This window comes from Leptinotarsa decemlineata, unplaced genomic scaffold (assembly GCF_025532065.1).
Source record: "Leptinotarsa decemlineata unplaced genomic scaffold, Ldec_3_MD MMD2_tig00003192_RagTag_RagTag, whole genome shotgun sequence".
Taxonomy (NCBI): domain Eukaryota; kingdom Metazoa; phylum Arthropoda; class Insecta; order Coleoptera; family Chrysomelidae; genus Leptinotarsa; species Leptinotarsa decemlineata.
In genome coordinates this window covers 3,614,519-3,633,238 of record NW_027412582.1, presented here as the reverse complement: position 1 = coordinate 3,633,238, position 18,720 = coordinate 3,614,519, and the positions used below count along the sequence as shown (strand labels likewise).

Here is an 18,720-nt window from a genome sequence, read left to right as displayed (position 1 = left end):
AAGAAGCTCCTGTCTGGTTTCTACTACGATTTGCATTTGTTAGTAGTGGAAAAGCTATTTTCTGTATACAATATGAATTTCCACAAAATGAATAGGTCAGCAATCGAACAAGGTAAAAAATTCAGTTTTCAAATTTTGAGTTCAAACTCGAAACTTAGGAAATATGGCTTCTGGTTCACTCAGATGGTGTAACCGTGGGATGTGATCTTATTATGTTGGATTCGCTAAATTAGCGCAGCGAGGTTTGAACTGAGTTTCTTGTTGCTTTATTGAAGCATGTGCAATGTACGCCAGCCACCAGTATTCCTGCTAGTACAATTGTACTATTACTTGTACTTTTCAATGTCTTCTGTTACGTTAGAACTACTATTGAAAGTTCGAGGCAATTATAGTACTATTTTCTTCCTTTTTTGCCACTGCTCTATGGCGTTTCCACTCATCGGTCCTCAAATATATGTCGAAGAAGAAGAATAGTAAGAATACTGAAATTAGCATAAGAAGATGAATCGATTTTGACGGTAGACTCTTAGATCATCACCCAACAGAAATCATAAGCGACTTCAATGCGAAGTCACGCAACTGGATCTGCAGAAACGGAAACTAAAGAGCCAGGCAGCTAGAAGAATTCGAGAAAATCGCGGTAGTCACTCCCGAAGCCCCAAGGCACTACCCGCGATAAGACCAAGTCCCAGACAAACTAGACATCGCCATAGTGCAGAATATCCCTACATCGGAGATGAAAGTACTAGATGAAGGATCGTCAGACCACAACCCCGTCCTACTCACAATAGGAAGAGTCGAAGAGGATACAGATAATCTGACAAAAAAAATCATCGACTGGAGTAGATTTCAGCTCACCGTTCACGACGCGATAGGAGACATACCACGCATTAAAACACGATCTGATCTGGAGAACGCCACATAGCAGTTATAACAGGCGATCATCCAAACTATGGAGAGAAGCGCGCAGGAAGTCCCAGCCGTGCGCTTCCATTAACAGGACCACATTACACCAAAAGTAATGGAACTCATCAGAATCAGAAGACGCCTGAAGAAAAGATACAAACGGACACGCGTTCCAACGGACAAAAGCAGTATGCACAGAGCCGACAGAATCTTGCGGCAAAAGCTACGTGCAATTCGAGACCAACAATGGACAACCCGTCTGGAAGAACTCAACTCTAAAGACCAACATGGAGAATGCAGAAAGTTCTTGGGAAGGGACACCGATACACGGCGAGCAAGGAATCGTCTACACGGACCAAAAGAAAGCGGAAGCATTTGCTAACAACTTCGAAATGATGTCTCGATCACGGACGAAGTAGAAGAATTTGAAAATCTGGTCAAATAGACAGTATGAAGGATACGACGGCAACGAAGGGATAAGGCGCAACCCCTGACACCAACATCACCCGAGGAAGTGAAAGACATCGTGAGGTGCCTCGTCACTCGGAAAGCCCCAGGCCCGGACCAGATACCATGCCGGATACTGAAAACCCTACCACGGAAGGGTATAGCAGCAATCACGAATATCATCAACACTGTACTCAGGCTACAGCATTTCTCGTTCAAGGAGGCAATGATCATTCACATTCCGAAGCCAAAGAAGAACCACATATTTCCGGATAACCATAGGCCAATAAGCCTAACCCCTTACACAAGCAAAGTAGCAGAACGAGTCATCTTGAAAAGACTAGAATACCAAACCGGCGAACTGGAAATCTTACCAGATTGACAGTTCGGTTTCAGATCCGAACACTCGACAGAGCTGCAAGTCCTGAGGGTAGTAGAATATGCGACAGAAAGTTTCAACCTGGGTAAAAGATACCACACGGGAGCGATATTCCTAGACGTCTACAAGGCGTTCGACAGAGTTTGGCACGACGGGCTACTAGCCAAAATGAGCAATTTTGGCTACTCGAAACAAATGGTAAAACTAATCAAATCTTTTCTAGCTGACCGGCGATGCCGCTGCAGAGTACGACAAGATTTCATCACCATGCGCTTACTGGCAGCAGGGGTCCCACAAGGTGCAGTTCTTGTGGAACACAACTCCATTGGCGACATCAACTAGCCATGCCCAAGTTACCAGATACTTGCAACAGCAGGCGGACAGATTAGAGGAGTGGGACAACCTTTGGAAGATCAGCATAAAACCTAACAAAAGTCAGGCAATAATGTTCACCCGGAAGGAAACGTTACCTTCAATAGACAGGAGATTCCGTGGACCAACGAAGCGAAATACCTGGGAGTCACTCCCGACAGAAGACTAACGGTCAGGATACACGTACGGCAGAGAATAGGGCTGGCGAGAACCGCCAGACAAAACTTATATTCAATTATAGGTCTCAAAAGCAGCATGTAACTCCACGTAAAACTGCTTCTGATAAAGACCGTACTACTCCCAATCATCATAATGTATGCCTGCACTGTCTGGGGCCAGTGCGCAGCGACATACAGAAGCAGTATCCAGACGTTCATGAACGGTTGCGTGCGAGCCACCGTAAACGCTCCGAGATACATACCATATAGATACATATACCGGAACCTGGACATTCACTACGTAGACGCGTATATGAGAGAACACGCAGAAAACGTGTTCGAAAGAGTTCGATTACACAACAGTCCAGCGCTGCGCGATCTACACGAATCACTCAACACAGAAGAACCATGATTCCGAAAGATAGACAAACACAAAGGACCAACCAAGCAGAATCAGAGACCACCCCCGAGAGTAGCTATCAGGCGGCTTCGGTAAGTATAAAAACTTCTTACCAGATTTCAAATTCACTTATTTTCAGATTCACTGGGAACACTTGTTCTCGTTCTAAAGACACTCGTTCCTGTTAGTTTTTGGGGGCCCCATGCATTAAATAACATTCAAGTAAATTCACGATTAATAAAATATCAGATAAGAAAGTATAAGCACCTAAAGGCTGGCTTTTGACCGCCGTAGGTCAGATGTCAATCTTGCTGAAGTGTCTGCCCATCAGTAAGTTGAGGACTGCTCCGGAGGTGTGGGGGTGGATGGACGAGATGGGATGTTCTGCACATAGTAACCGTGTGTGAAAGATTCAAACTCAGGGCACTTGATCCGTGAGAGGGTATGGGGAGGGGGACGGTAGATTTGAATTAATGACATATTACTTGATTTTTGATGTTTTCTTTTCATTGTTTTTGGAAATTTGAATGTTTGGATCAAAATCAGAGTTGATTTTTTTTATTTTGGAAAGAGATAGGGAAGTAGGTATTATGTGAAATTTTGTATTCAGGCATCTTCTACTTATGAGCAAATACATTCTTCGTAGATGTCTTCCTAATATTTCAAAAGCTGGCCCTACTCAAGAGTTCCAAGCTACAAATATTAAATAAATGAAGCTGATGAAGCTTTTATATGTAGGGTTTCGTTTCACACGGAGTACTGTTAAGACTTGACTGATCCTCAACGACACACCAACCTACGAACACACCAATCTATTTTGTTCATAGATGTATTTTTGGCTCTTCTAACCATAATGAAATTTACTCGACAATTAGCAATATTTAAAACAAAAATGTAACATTTTCACTGAAAAAGCAAGTGTGCTTTAAACCACACGACTGAAGTAAAACACTCCATTTATATGGATGTAAATATTTATCTATGTATAATATACATATGTATTTACATGTACTTATATTAGGGGGCGTCCATAAAGTACGTGAGGTGTTTAAGGGAGGGAGGGGGTCGAGTCAAATCTCATCTAATCTTACGTTGGCGAATATCACGCATTTTTTTTTTATTGAAACAAAAAAAAAATTATACTATTTTGGGCCATTTAGATTGTACATGCTCAAGATTTAATCTTAAGCGTAATCGTAATACGATTAAGATCATTCACTAATTCGTTCGAAAGAAAGTAATTTCATTCATACTTCGACGTTATACATCTACTGACTGTCAAACCACCGTATTTGTTTTATACCAAATAGCTCAATTTAATCTGAATTTACGGTACAGTGTAACCAGTCCTTTGTTTTCGCGCCACTGTCAGCCGAACGCGCGACTCAATGAACGAGAGCGTACAAGCTGAGTGGCAGCGACACACGGACAGGTTCCAACCTGCCTTGTTTATTCTTGTAAATGTTTTACTCGATTCAGTGCATGCTCTTACTAATTTAAAATGAGTTATCAAGATTGTTACTGAAAATCATATAGACATGTTGGTTCCAATATATCTCTTGAGACCGCGTATGATTCTCCATGGACTGAATTAGAGTAGATATTCTTTTTTTAATCACAGTAGCTACGATTTAAATATTCTATTGTTAAATTTTTATTACACTTATAATTAAACTCTCAGCAATATTGATTACTATAGTCCGTTCATAATTTGTCGATAGCACAAAATGAGGGCCCAAGTCATAAAACGGTCGTAAAACTCGTAAAATCATAGGCGGAGGTTCCTGAGGTGTTTATTCATTAGATATAAAGCTTCAGTTTATATTCAAAACTTGCCTTGAAAGGGTGAAGTTGTTACGAACGAAAATAATTTTTGGTTTAGTACATTTTTTAATCGCATTTAATTTAAGGCTCGTTGGTGTTTCGGCGTCTACGGCAGTAATTAACGTCTCTAATATTTATTTTGCGAATTTTGTGCAGTGCGTGAGTAACTTTTTTTCATATTCCTACAAACATATACGTACCTTTCGTTCCTGCTTGTTTTGTTTGATTGCTTGCGATGGCTTCGTCATCATCATGCATCAACATCATCAAGTTTTACACCGGTACTGTTGCGTACAGTCAGTAAGTCTGTCTATTCACCAAGAGAGAAGACTATTGTTTTGAACGTTCACGATGCTCTGGTTTCTCAGAATCCCACAAACACTGTTCAGAACATAATCAAGAGTTGTGCCAACATGACGGGCGTAGGGGAGTTAACAATATATAGGTTCCTATCAGAAAGAAAAAAAAAAGGTATAGCTAACCCAAATACAAACGAATACTTAAAGAGGGGGAGAAAACCTATTGAAATTGATGAATTTGACAAAAATGGTATTCGAAGGAAAATTCACGAATTTTTGTACAAAAAAAAATACCAAACTTAAACAAAATTTTACAAGAAGTTAGAGACGACCCGGATTTGCCTCATGTCGGACGAACCAAATTGTGGCAAGTTTTAAAAGAATTAAATTTCCGGTGGGAGAAATCAGACCGAAAATCACTTTTGATTGACCGGGAAGAGATAAATATGTTGGAGAAGAAAGTATCTAAGATCTATACGAAAATTTCGGGCTGAAGGAAGGCCAATTTACTATCAGGACGAAACGTGGGTAAACGCAGGTCATACTCTCACAAAAATTTGGACAGATAAAAATATATCAAGCTCCAGGCAAGCCTTTATGGAAGGTTGGTCTACTGGTATTTCCCCACCCTCTGGTAAAGGCAGTAGATTAATAGTTTCTCACATTGGCAGTGAAAAAGGATTTGCTAAGCATGGTTTGTTGGAATTTGAATCCAAAAGCACAAAAGACTATCACGAGGAGATGACAGCTGATGTTTTCGAAGAGTATTTTGAGCAGATGATTGAACATATACCACCAAACTCAATTATACTATTAGATAATGCACCTTATCATTCACGACTAGTTGAAAGACTTCCAACGACTGCGTGGAAGAAACAGGATATCATTGACTGGCTGCGGAATAAGTCCCTGCCTTACGAAGATGGAATGGTTAAAGCAGAACTTTTAAAAATTGCCCGGCAACACAAATCTAAGTTCAAGAAATACGTAGTTGACAAAATGGCGGAAAGACGAAACATCACAGTCCTTAGACTTCCACCCTACCACTGCGAATTAAATCCAATTGAACTCATTTGGGCACAAATGAAAAGCTATGTGGCTAGAAAAAATACGTCATATAAAATACAAGCTGTACGTGAATTGTTATATGAGTCTTTACAACATATTACAGAACAAAATTGGCGAGATGCAGTAAGACATGCAATAGAAGAAAAACAAAAAATGTGGGATCTTGACAATATAATTGATGCGACTGTAGAGACACAACCGCTAATTATTAACCTGCAAGACGACTCGGATTCCGAAGATGATCCTGTTTATTTTGAATTTGAATAGTTTTGTAAGTAATCGTAGTTTATATCATTTAAAAATAGGTATTAATTGAATAAATGTATCTTTTACAAATTGCAAGTAACTTATTATTTTTGATTAAAATAAAGAAATTTTTTTAAAATAAAAATACAGTTTACAGTACCTACAGTTTAAGAATATTAATATATTTATTTATTTAAAGTAACTAATGTTTTAATCATATACTCTACGGCACTGGTCACTCATTTCCACTCAAAATACCTACATAATCGGATTAAAAGTTTTAAAGCTGTATTGTATTTCTTCAGATACAAGGTGGGTTAGTCGAAAACATCTTAAACTGCCAGTTTTAGTTTGGTTTTTGTTATTATATCATATTAAGTAGCTGTCCTCTCTGTATTTCAGTTCTCTAATGAGGGTCAAACTTGCAGTGAGCTATCAACAAATTATGAACGGACTATAGTCTTAACTAGTCGTAAATAAAAGCACGAAGCATTTTTTTTTCTTTTTACAATAACCATCCAACGTGTTTACGTAAGAAACCCAAATTTTGAAAAATCTCACGTGAGATGGGGGATGGGGTAGGGGGTTGAGTAAAATCTCACGACATCTCACCAGGGGGGAGGGAGGGACAGAAAATTGAAAAAAAAACACCTCACGTAATTTATCGACGCCCCCTTAGGTTTATACAAATATTTGAATTCATTATGAGTTTTCATTGATAAATTAAACTTTTTGAATACATTTTTCATTTTATTTATTATTTTCATTATCGGATACATCAGTAATTACTGTGGGTCATGGTATGAGAAATAAGATACATATGTTTTCGAATGAAAATTAGAAAGATATCTAGAGAAAACTGCATCAATTGTTGTTCCATGCCTTGTGGTAGGCTCATTTCGGTTATAATTCATTTATAGTTCTAATTTATCTTGCAGAAAGTTTACCAATAGTTGTTCATTTTCGGACGCGAAATTAACATTGAAACCTCTTGCTAAAATTAGTGACAATATAAGATAGTTTTCTCAAAATTCTTCAGAGCCTACCTGACCGGAAATGTGTACTCGCATCTCTCTCTCTCTCTCTCTTGCCTTTACAGTAATATACGGAACTTTGAACTCTTTCTATCTTTACTAACTTATATCTTCATCTATACTTCCGTTTGCCTCGCCCGATCACGCTTTTCGTAACGCTCCCATCACGCATTCACCAGCTTACTGCCCAAATTAAGCGAGCGTAAAGGACATTTACTCCAAAAAAAGGTACGATTTGGCAATGATAGTGTTAATGAACGTACTGTTCGACAATGTGTTCTGTTTAAAATCTGTTTTTCCGTTAATCAGCTGTCGCCCCCATAATACGAACAACTCTCAACTCTCCTAATACGATGGTTTGCAAAATTTCAGGTCGACCCGAAGTGGTCGACCTACAGTAATACATGACGAGGATTTGAGGACCCTGCTAGAGACGTGGGATGGCGGATGAACTGGGTGCCAGCACCCATCTGGTTTTTGATGGTTCGAAATGTATTAAAAAGCTTGAAAAGTGTCACGTTTCGAGGTCTGTCCTTGTCTTCTTCTTTGGTTTTGCGCAACAAAAAGTATCTTTTTTGTATCTGATCGTCACGTGTGATGATCCTCTATGACAACAGGAGATGTTCAGGACAGTGGTTGGACACCTATAAGCCGCCCAGGCACTTCCGCCCCATACCCCCAGGGGTTGAGTGCCCTGAGATAAAATCTTCCCAAAAGGTTACTGTGTGCAGAAGTTAAAATCTCCTCCATCCACCCCCTACTCATGTCTAAATGTAAAAATTCTTCATAAGCATCACTTAATGTCCGTAACTAAGGAAATAGTTTACAACAATAAAATTCAGACTTTTCAACATTTCTAAATATCTACAATGAGTTTATTCTGTCTCTTCCAATTTTATTCAACAGATATCATTTTGCTTTCATCTGACATTAATTTATAACCTATGTCGGTTATCTGTTTTATTAAAATTAATAAAATTTGGTACACAAATTTTGAAATTTGAATTTCCCACTCTTTCGTATTTGTTTCCTGTCAAGTCTGTGGATTTCAATACATGTACAGGGTGACCTCGCTGAACTTCTTTATCTGAATTTTTCTGAGATGTTGTGAATATCTCCACACATTGACAATATTTGGAGAAATTTAATCACCTCGTGTATATATCTCTCAAATGTATTTGATTCTGGATGTTTTATACTGGTGACTATTAATTTTATTTTATTTTTATGGCAAAAATTTTTAAATTTATCATTTTGAAAGTATGTAGTGTTATCCAAAATACACTTCTCTGGTTTACCTACTTCATTGAAATATTGTTGAAGATGATCAGTTATTACTTGTACATTAGTTCTCTTACAAGGATATAATTTTATAAAATTTGTGAAGATGTCTATACTATACTTTTCTCACTTCAGGATGACCAATATGTTCATGTAAATACTTTAATATGTCATAATCTAATTCTTTACTAATTACATATAGTTCCTGATCCTTAATTGTCTATATCCAAATTCCATTGACTTTCCTACGTTTCATATCTTTTGCTTCTAATTTATTTTGATCTCCTACTTTGTTAATTGAAATAAATTCTTTGTTGGTCTATTAATATGTTCACCCCAATTTGTAATGTTCTTTTTTTTTTACTTTGCCATCTGATCCTGTTAATGAATTTGCAACTATATTATCTTTCCTTTTTATATGTACGATTTCAAATCATATTCTTGCAAAAGTAATGCACCTCGATGTATTTTATTATTCAACAATTTATTATTCATCACATTTAATAATGACATGCAATCTGTCTCAATAATTAATTTTGATTCCAATAAGTAAAATCTTAATTTGGTAAAGCAAACGATTATGGTTGCAAATTCTAATTCAGTTCTAATTCATATGGGTACCTACCTCTTTTCCTTGCTGTACTTGCAATAATACTCCAGCAAGTTTAATAATTTGATGGCGTTGAAAGCATTTTCTTGTTCTTGTCCCCATTTTTTGCTTTTCTTCAATAATTCGACTGAACTCAAATGTTTTTTCACTAATATAAGGCATTAATTTATTTAAATAATTTATTATTCCCAAAAATCCCCTTAATGTTTTTAAATTTGTTGGTCTTTTATATTCCATAATGGCGCTTATCCTTTCTTTATCCATACTTATGCCTTCGATATCTAATTTATAACCTAAGAAAGTCACTTCTGTTTGATAAAATATAAATTTGTCAATATCAATTTTCAATCCTACATTATCCAATTCATTTATTAATGAAGTAATATGTTTCAGGTGACTTTCCCAGTCTGTGGAATATATTAAGATGTCAATATAATGAAGAATAAAATCATTGTATTTATCTAGGATTGTATGTATTGTCCTAATCAAGGCTGAACAAGAACTCTGTAAACCATATGGAACTATCCTGAATCTATACAAGACTCCATCAATTGAAAATGCTGTATAATCCCTACTGTCTTTGTGAAGTGGAATTAACCAAAAACTATGTTTTATGGTCCAACTTACTTCCCGTAAACAAACAAAGTTATGCTGCCTTCAAGTGCCTCGTATTGAAGTGTAGTGTATTTATCAATATTTTTAGTATCCAAACATAATCTCAATTCACAATTATTCTTCTTTACTACAACAATAGGATTAATGTATTTTGAATTGCATCTTTCAATTATATTCTGTTCTAACATTTTCATTTCTATTTTCATTATTAATTAAATTTGGATGTTCATTCAATACTGTTAATACTTCATCTTTCATTATTTGCCCATATTCAATATCTAATTTGGTTTTTCCTCTGTTAGTTTGTTATTTACTTGATTTATAATATTAATGTTTATTTCCAATTTATTTTCATCATTGTCTATAAATTCAATAATTTCTTCCCCTATCTGTAATATTCCTTTGTCATAGTCAATTATTACATTATTTCTGTCAAGTTAATCTGTTCCAATTATTGCATCATATAATAAATTGTCTATTATTGAAAATTGCATGGCAAATTCTTTGTTATTGAATGTTATAATACTATTTATTCATTTGGTTACTTCATGTATATAATGAAATAAGAATTGAAGAAAAAATGAAAGCTTTCACAGAAAAATTAACTCGAACAATTAAAAAACACACTAAAAAAAAACAAAAATCAAGAGAAAATTGATCAAAGGGAAAATTTGGATAACAGAGGGCTTAGTAAAATCCATAAATAATAAAGAAAAATTATATAAAAATATATTAAAAATCCCGAACAGTACAAAAAAGAATATGTAACATACAAAAATCAACTGAACAGGCTAATAGAAAATAGAAAAAAAACTACTGTCAGAAATATAAAAAAAAAATAACACGAAAACATTATGGAACACTGAAAACACTACACAACCCCCATCCAAAACAAGAGATATCAAAAATTTAATCAAAAAATAAAAATATAGTCGAAGATGAATAGGAGATGACTGAAATCTTCAACAACTGTTTCATAAATGTGGGGAAAACTCTAGCAGAAAATATAACACCCTCACTTGAACCCACACCTGAAAGAGAACCAGTCTCAAATTCGTTTTTTCTGACACCCACTACGGAACAGGAAATGCAGACAATAATTGATTCACTAAAAAATGGAAAAACTCCCGGATACGATTCGAAACGCTCAAAAAAATTTCAGAATAAATTTCAACTCCTTTGGCACATCTGATCAATAGAATATTCTCTACTGGAATTTGTCTTCACACTTTCACCTCTCTTTAAAAAGGAGAAAAGACAAAACCGAAGAACTATAGACCCGTCTCTGTATTACTTCTAGTAGATTGAGATGAGATTTGAGTACACCACCCCAAGTTATAATACAGAGCGGATATGACTTTCTACGAGAGAGAAGTAGATTATTTTCATTTCTTATATATTTAAATTTATATCAAATGGTTTGGAGTTCTCTAGTCACATATATTATATGATAGTCCCATTTAAGGTGTGTGCCTAGATATAATCCTAGGTATTTTGTTACAGCTACAGAGTTTAATTTCAATATTTTCCCGTCTCAATTCATTTCTACTTAGTGAAAAGAAGAAGAGAAATTGGTAACGATGTTTTTGTCCCCAGTTTTGTGTATGGGAATGACAAGTAAATTTTTGAAATTGACTGACCAATATGAAAAATATGGTAAGTCAATATCTCCCTCATTCGCAGTTCCATCTGGTGTTCCACAGGGATCTCAACCTATTTGTAAATGACTTATGACTATTTAAAAAAAATATGTTTTTTCCGTTAACCAACTATCGCACCCCTACGAACGACAACCCTTAGAAGTCGAAACTTGTGTGAGAAACTTGAATGATGTTATTCTCTATAGTGAATTTCTTCTGTTTGCTGATGATCTGAGGGTGTTCAAAGTTATTCATGGTTCATATGATACTGAATTATTACCATGATTTATTTGTAAGCTGGTGTGATATAAATTTATTGCAACTCAATATAAAGAAATATCGTAAATTATTTTTTCCTAAACAAAAATCTATATAAAATCAAGCGAACAGAACTGGAAACAACAAATACAATCAAAGACTTAAGAATCACTCTTGACCCAAAAATGTCATTCAACCTCCACATTGCAAATGTTACTTCTAGAGCACTAAAACTGTTAAGTTTCAGTCATATCGAGTGGTCCAACGAAAAGTATGCACCTTGCTTTTCTCTTTTTTTTGTAACTTAACGCAAAAATGCTCGGACAGGTCAATTTTGCTTTTGAGGGGGACATATTTTAGATGTATTTTTCTACCTGTGCCTTCAACCCCCTAGCGAGGGTAAGTAACAACCCTAATATTTTAAATGGAAGGTGGGGTAGAGTGAAGTATCATTTGAAAGGGCACAAAATTCTCTTTCCAATGATACCTAATTTGTTGTATTTACTTGGATAGTTATAAAAAAATCAAGAACATTTACTCGATATTTTTGGTGTTATTGAAAACGCGGAAAAACGGCATTTTTATCACTACTACATTCCTCAATTTCTCTCGTGCGTTTTTTGGTTCGAATAACAACAGCAGATAAGTGTACAAAAATAATTTAGGCAAACGTTCATTGATTCAGTTCGGTTGCTTTTGAAATTATTTCAACTTTACTGTAAAAATAGTTTATTCCATTCCTGAACGAGTTGAAATTGTTAAACTTTATTATCAACATAATAGTTGTGCTAGACTTACTGCTCGCCTCTTTAATAACAGTCATCCCGGGTAAAATGTGAATGATTCGTACGTTGCCAAGTTAGTCCAAAAGTTTGTCGATACCGGATCTGTCTGTGATATGAAACACCAGCCACGGAAACCGATCAGAAATGAAGCAGTGGAAGTCGCTGTTTTGGGACACATGTTGAATTGGATCATACTCAAAGTATCCGTCAGCTTGTTGCAGCCTCAGGTATCGTCCATAATATGGATATTAAAAGTCTATAAATTTCATCCGTACAAAATTAAATTAGTATAGGAACTCAATGAAGATGATCCTGATAGAAGGCTGCAATTTTGTGAACAACTGAGCCAGCTACTAATTGATGATCCGCACCTATCATTCAACAAGTGCTTTTCCGATGAGAGTACATTTTTTTTAATGGAGCTGTGAATAGGCATAATTGCCGTTACTGGGATGACAGTAACCCACACTTATTCCGAGAGGTCCATACCCAGTACCCTCAAAAAAGCAATGTCTGGTGTGCCATATTAGGTAGTTCGTAGGGCCACTTTTTATTCCTGGGAATTTAACTGGTGAGGTCTACCTGAACATGCTTGAAGATACAATTGATTCTCTCATAACAGAAGTAATTGAAAATGACCAAAATCATAATGATGATGGGCTTCATTTCCAGCAAGATGGAGCACCTCCTCACTATCTTACTCCGGTAAGAGAGTGTTTAGATGACCGGCTTCCTGGACGGTGGATTGGAACTCCACAATTTGGTGTCCCTCATATAATGTGGATATTCATGCTTGGAAGTGTCCAAAACAAACTGGGATATCATATTGGTGGATATAACTATAAAACTATATTGAACATTCTCAACTTGAATTATGTGGCTGATAGAAGATTGAAATTCACAAAATAATCAATGGGAGCATTAATTTCCGGAACTTTTATCATACTATGACCAGAATGAGTCTATATAGATAGAGTTTTGAGACTTGCGAACACTGACAATGTGGATTTAGGATTCAATAAAAACGTAATGAAACTATCAAATTGCCTTTCAGTGATTGAAATTCACTAACAAGTAAACCCTTTTGTAACCATTTTGATTTAATTTTTCTGTAAAAACATATAAATTTTACATTTTATTTTTCAACTCTGAAATCTGTCCATTTGAATATTAGTTTGAGGTTAAAATTCATAATTAAGATATCTACTGTGAAATATGTTTATTTGAGAATTTATAATGACGAAATTAAATTCATTTACTGGGTAATATATTCATTAGTTTTTAAAACAACAAGACCTAAGGTCGATTAAACGAAAAGGTATACTGTTTTGTCTTCTTTTTTCAAGTGTAGAAGAAGATGCTATTTAACGTGCGTTTCACTAATCGCTTACAACGATCAAAATGCTCCTTTTGGCGTTGAACATAACGACCGCGATCGTTGCGATCGCGGCGAAAACGTCACTCATGACGTCATTATCTTCGCTCACGACAAGCTCACCACGACCCATCTGAAGGGGTGGGCCTACGTGGACGTACCTGAAATGACTTGTGAATTCTTCACCTGAAAAACGATTTATTACATTTTCATAATCAATAATACGTGGAGTAAGTTTTCGGTATTCATGATTATACTATTGCATTCCACTCTTCATTTGAACTAGTTTCTGCAGCACTATTATGGCACATCCACAAATATCAAATTGCCGTAAAAGGAATTTTGATTACATTCAAACTTAATTTGTTTGATAACTCCACTGAAATTATAGGTATATAAAAAATGTAATTATGTATCTGAAGTCAGCTTGCAATTATTGAAACTAATTTTTAAAACTTACCTAACCTCTTTAAAACTTCTACTTTATTTTTTCAACATCACCATTTGTAATGTTTACATGATCGCCCAAAACGTTCCATAATCCATTTCACTTGAGTTTACGACAGTATCGCTCGCAAGCAAATGGAACGGGAATTACTGCGATCGTAAGGGTAATCGTTGTGAACGCTTAATGGAAGGCAATATTAAAAGGATGTGTTTCATCGATGATGCACAGAATCTCAAAGGTGTGATCACTTGGACCCTTTTCACGTGTGAAACATTGTGTCAAAAAACTCTTGATCCACGGTATTCTTGATGAAGAGAATAATAAAGAGATCCAATAAATTTCAGAATTTCATTCACAGAGGTACTGAGTACAACTCAAGTGACGCCTCAGAGTAACAAAAGACAATAGAGTGGCCTCTATGAAGGCAACATAACTTTGTTTGTTTACGGGAAGTAAGTTGGACCATAAAACAGTGGCGGCTGGTTCAGTTGATAATCGGAGGGATACTATATATTCATAAAATAAATCATTTCAGGTGAAAATGTATTCTGTTCAAATAGTTTCTACAGGAAATCTGATTTATTATTAATGATATTGGAAATGAGGCCAGTTTTTCTACCACCTACTATATTTTTATTTATGTATGGCTTTATAATAAAGCGCGTGGTTGACTGACTTAAAATTAAATTATTTCATATGAACCAATTCATAACAATGATAAATGTTAATTTCAAAAGTAATGAACTTTGCTTCATAAAATCTGATGAAGAAATTTGTGATTTATTCTCAGATTTGATAAACAAGCGGTACGGTTTGTGAGGTCCGATATAAAGAATTTTCGATTAGAAATCATGTATATTTATAATTACGATTGAGGTTTGATATTATTTTGTGATTTCATTCAGAATTGGTATCTAGGGTTCTTTGTGGACCGACATTATGAAAGGAGATATTTTTGATGTTTTTAATGATCTTTTTTTTGATCTTATTCTTATAAATGAAGTTTTTGAAACTAGGTTTTCATTATTTCATTATTTGACATATTCCAACCAAAAAAAGTTTAAAAAAGTGATAGCCGTCATTTCTTATTGAATATTGTCTGTATGCAACTCGAGAGCCTCGTGCAAATGAAGAAAAACCAAAACGGAGATCATATTCTTTCTGTGACGAAAGTTATAGTTGTTAAGTGAGCAATAACAGATATAACGCCGGTTGCACAAGAATAACTATTTAGTATACAAACTGAATATTGAGCAGAAAGCTTTTTAATCTCTTGATCACAGAATGGATATGACCTGTGGCACACATATGAAAAACATATTTTTCATTTTTGAATACAGTTTTTTTCATTTACATTAACAATTTTTCGTCAGCACAAAAAAACAATGTCGGTCCACAAAGACACCTAGATACCAATTTTGAATGAAATCACGTAATAATATCAAACCTCAATCGTAATTATTAATATTCATGATTTCTAATCGAAAATTCTTTATATCGGACCTTACAAACCGTACCTCTTGTTTACGTTTATCTGAGAATAAATCACAAATTTCTTCATCTGATTTTATAAAGCAAAAAAAACAGTGTCGGTTCACAAAGACACCTAGATACCAATTTTGAATGAAATCACGTAATAATATCAAACCTCAATCGTAATCATAAATATTCATGATTTCTAATCGAAAATTCTTTATATCGGACCTTACAAACCGTACCTCTTGTTTACCAAATCTGAGAATGAATCACAAATTTCTTCATCTGATTTTATAAAGCAAAGTCCATTACTTTCGAAATTAACATTTATCATTGTTATGAATTAGTTCATTTGGAATAATTTAATTTTAACCCAGTAAACCACGCGCTTTATTATAAAGCCATACAGAAATAAAAATCCAGTAGGTGGTAGAAAAACTGGCTTCATTTCCATAATCATTAATAAATAATAAATCAAATTTCCTGTAGGAATTATTTGAACAGAAGTGATTTATTGTATAAATATATAATACCCCTCCGATTATCAACTAAATCAACCGTCACTGTCTGTTGCGTCTTTATTTGTAATTTTCTGTTTTTATTACTATTATTATTGTTGGCATGGAGCGACTTCTAAGGGCGCATGCTCAAAACTCAATTGAAGGATGCTTATCTATCTAAACCAGATGAATAGAGACCTACCTACGATCTCATGCTAAGTACGCTACGTGAATCGCTATTATTTTTGCTAATTACTTATTTCACCGTGTGTGCTCTAGACTCTGTGTCATCTTCGACTGTTTGGTAACTCATTTTAACTTCCCGGTTTGTTGTACAATCCAGTGAAGCTGAAGAAAGAACACTCCAAGAAAGGGCCCTTTCAGAAGCAGGGATTTGTGCTAGGAATTCGGTGAGTTCGCTTTATGCCACAATTCATACAGTCCACTCTTGTTTTCATTTTTATTATTTTTTAAGTATTCGAAGACGCGACACTGTCTTATGGTCCAACTTATTTCAAATGTAAACAGATTCTCCATAACCTCTCATTACCCGCAACCCCCCCTCGACCATTAGTTGTAGATAAAAGGATAGTACGATACCCGTTTCAAAACACATGTATTTATTGGTATAGGCAACGTAAAGGCATGGCAACTCTATGTTTTATTATTATTCTGAGAGTGACGCACATTGTCAATGTCAAACTGTCACTTCAATGGATGGACCACAATCCAGGGTACATACGCGGGATTGGCTTTTTTAGACAAAATTCTTGGTATCCATTTTTGAATTTTATTTTTATTTCCTCGTTCCTTATCAGTTCTATGAGTTCTTCTTCCAGCTGGGGTGATCCTGCTGAGTTGACATTTGAAAAAGGATCCAACACCCAATCCGGTATTTCCAATTTTAAAATGTCCTGGAATAGTTCTGCGAAATCATTGTGGAGGTTCTCCAAATGTTGGCAGTAAACAAGCAAGTTGTCGTTGTTGAAGGATACTGCTGACAAATTAGGGAAATTGCGAAACTCCGTCTGCCGATATTATTCTTGTATAAGAGCAATTTGGTTACAAAAGCAGCAATGACATTTTTTGTTTTAATCAAATTCAAGTCGTCACCTTGAAGTTGGAGATTGACATCATTAAATAATTTATACAGGTATGTCAAGTACGCAATATCTTTCTTTAGTGATGAGGTTGTCGGGCAATTATTTGCCTTTGTTTTCCAAGAACTCATCACAGAGTCAAATAGATTGTAGAATCGAGTAAGACAGTTAGTTCTTGATAACCAACGCACTTCTGTGTGAAATAGTAGTCGGTTGAAATCTTCAACCCAACACAAAGTTGATTAAATAATCTGTCGAAATTTTTTATTTATTTTTTTTTCATTAAAAATTGAACAATACCTATCACTAATGAAAGAATAAAATAATTCATTAAAACCAAAAAAAATATCAAATTCAATAAAAACTAAAAAGAGAAATTCCATAAGAATCCAGAAAAAAAATTTGTCATTTAAAGAGCTGTTTCGGATTTTATTGACTGCTTTGATGATATATTGCAGTGATTGAGAGAGGCGCTCACTCAAATTTTTCGCAACCAAATGTTGCCTATGAATGACGCAATGTACAGCGAGCACATCTGGAATTTTATTTTTTAAGTACGCTATGAAGCCGTTCTGACGTCTTGTCATAGTCGGCGCGCAATCCGTAGCAGCTGATATAATATTCTTCAGTTGTTTTTCTTTCTCATCACAAACTTTTTCCAGTGTATTATATATGGTTTCTCCGTTCGTATCCATCTCTAAATTTCTGGCAAATAGTAGTTCTTGATATATTTTCTCATTTTTAATAAACCTCACGTATGACAATGTTTCATTGGTTGGTAAAGTGGACTCATTTAACTGAATTGAGAATTTAGAAGTCTTCAGACTCTTCATGTTTTCAGCCTTCTCATCAATTCGTCTTTGCACGGAACTATTGATCATAGGAATTTTTCGGATAATATCGTTCGCTGGTTTATGGAACATAGTAGTTATTATTTCTTTTATTGCCGGTAAAATTGAATCCTCTCCAATAGTGTTAGGTTTACCTGTTTGAGCAGTTAGCAAGGAGATAGTGTAGGAAGCTGGAAGTTCGTCGTCGTCTTGCTTAGAAGCCGTTGAAAAAAGTTTTGACACAGTTGGCTCAGCTCAGCCAACTGTATCAAAACTCAAGCCAACTTAAGGGTCCAAAGTCAATATTATTTTAAGAATTTGCAACCAAATCATGAATTATTTCATCTTTTATAGAATCAAAGTCAGATCCACAGTAAATAATGGTAGCATCGTCCGCAAATAGCCTAATTGAACAATTTATATAGACCTATATCTAATAAAGCAAAAGTTTTTAAAAAAATATTGAAATTAGGAATACAATTTTTTTTTCGTCATATCAGTTTGGAATAAAGACAAATATAATAAAAATCATATGCTATTTGACTACATCAGTGTATATTTCTCGATTTGACCAAAGCTCCTGATACAGTGAGCCATAATTCATCAATAGCATGGTACACAATAAGATAAAAAGTCCTCTGACTTATAGAGTATATAACGGGTAATCCA

General features: G+C 35.1%; 2 protein-coding genes and 1 long non-coding RNA gene across 4 annotated transcripts in view; 2 read left to right on the top strand and 1 right to left on the bottom strand.

Annotated features, from left to right (window-relative positions):
• Positions 1-18,720, top strand: part of LOC141483160 (uncharacterized) — a 519,459-nt gene that overhangs the window by 171,166 nt on the left and 329,573 nt on the right. The gene's annotated exons all lie outside the window — the stretch shown is intronic.
• Positions 1-18,720, bottom strand: part of LOC141483161 (uncharacterized) — a 192,313-nt gene that overhangs the window by 47,766 nt on the left and 125,827 nt on the right. The window lies entirely within an intron of this gene.
• LOC141483202 (uncharacterized) lies at positions 7,515-9,826 on the top strand. Its single transcript, XR_012465955.1, has 2 exons — positions 7,515-7,659; positions 9,418-9,826. It is a non-coding gene; the product is annotated as an uncharacterized lncRNA (long non-coding RNA).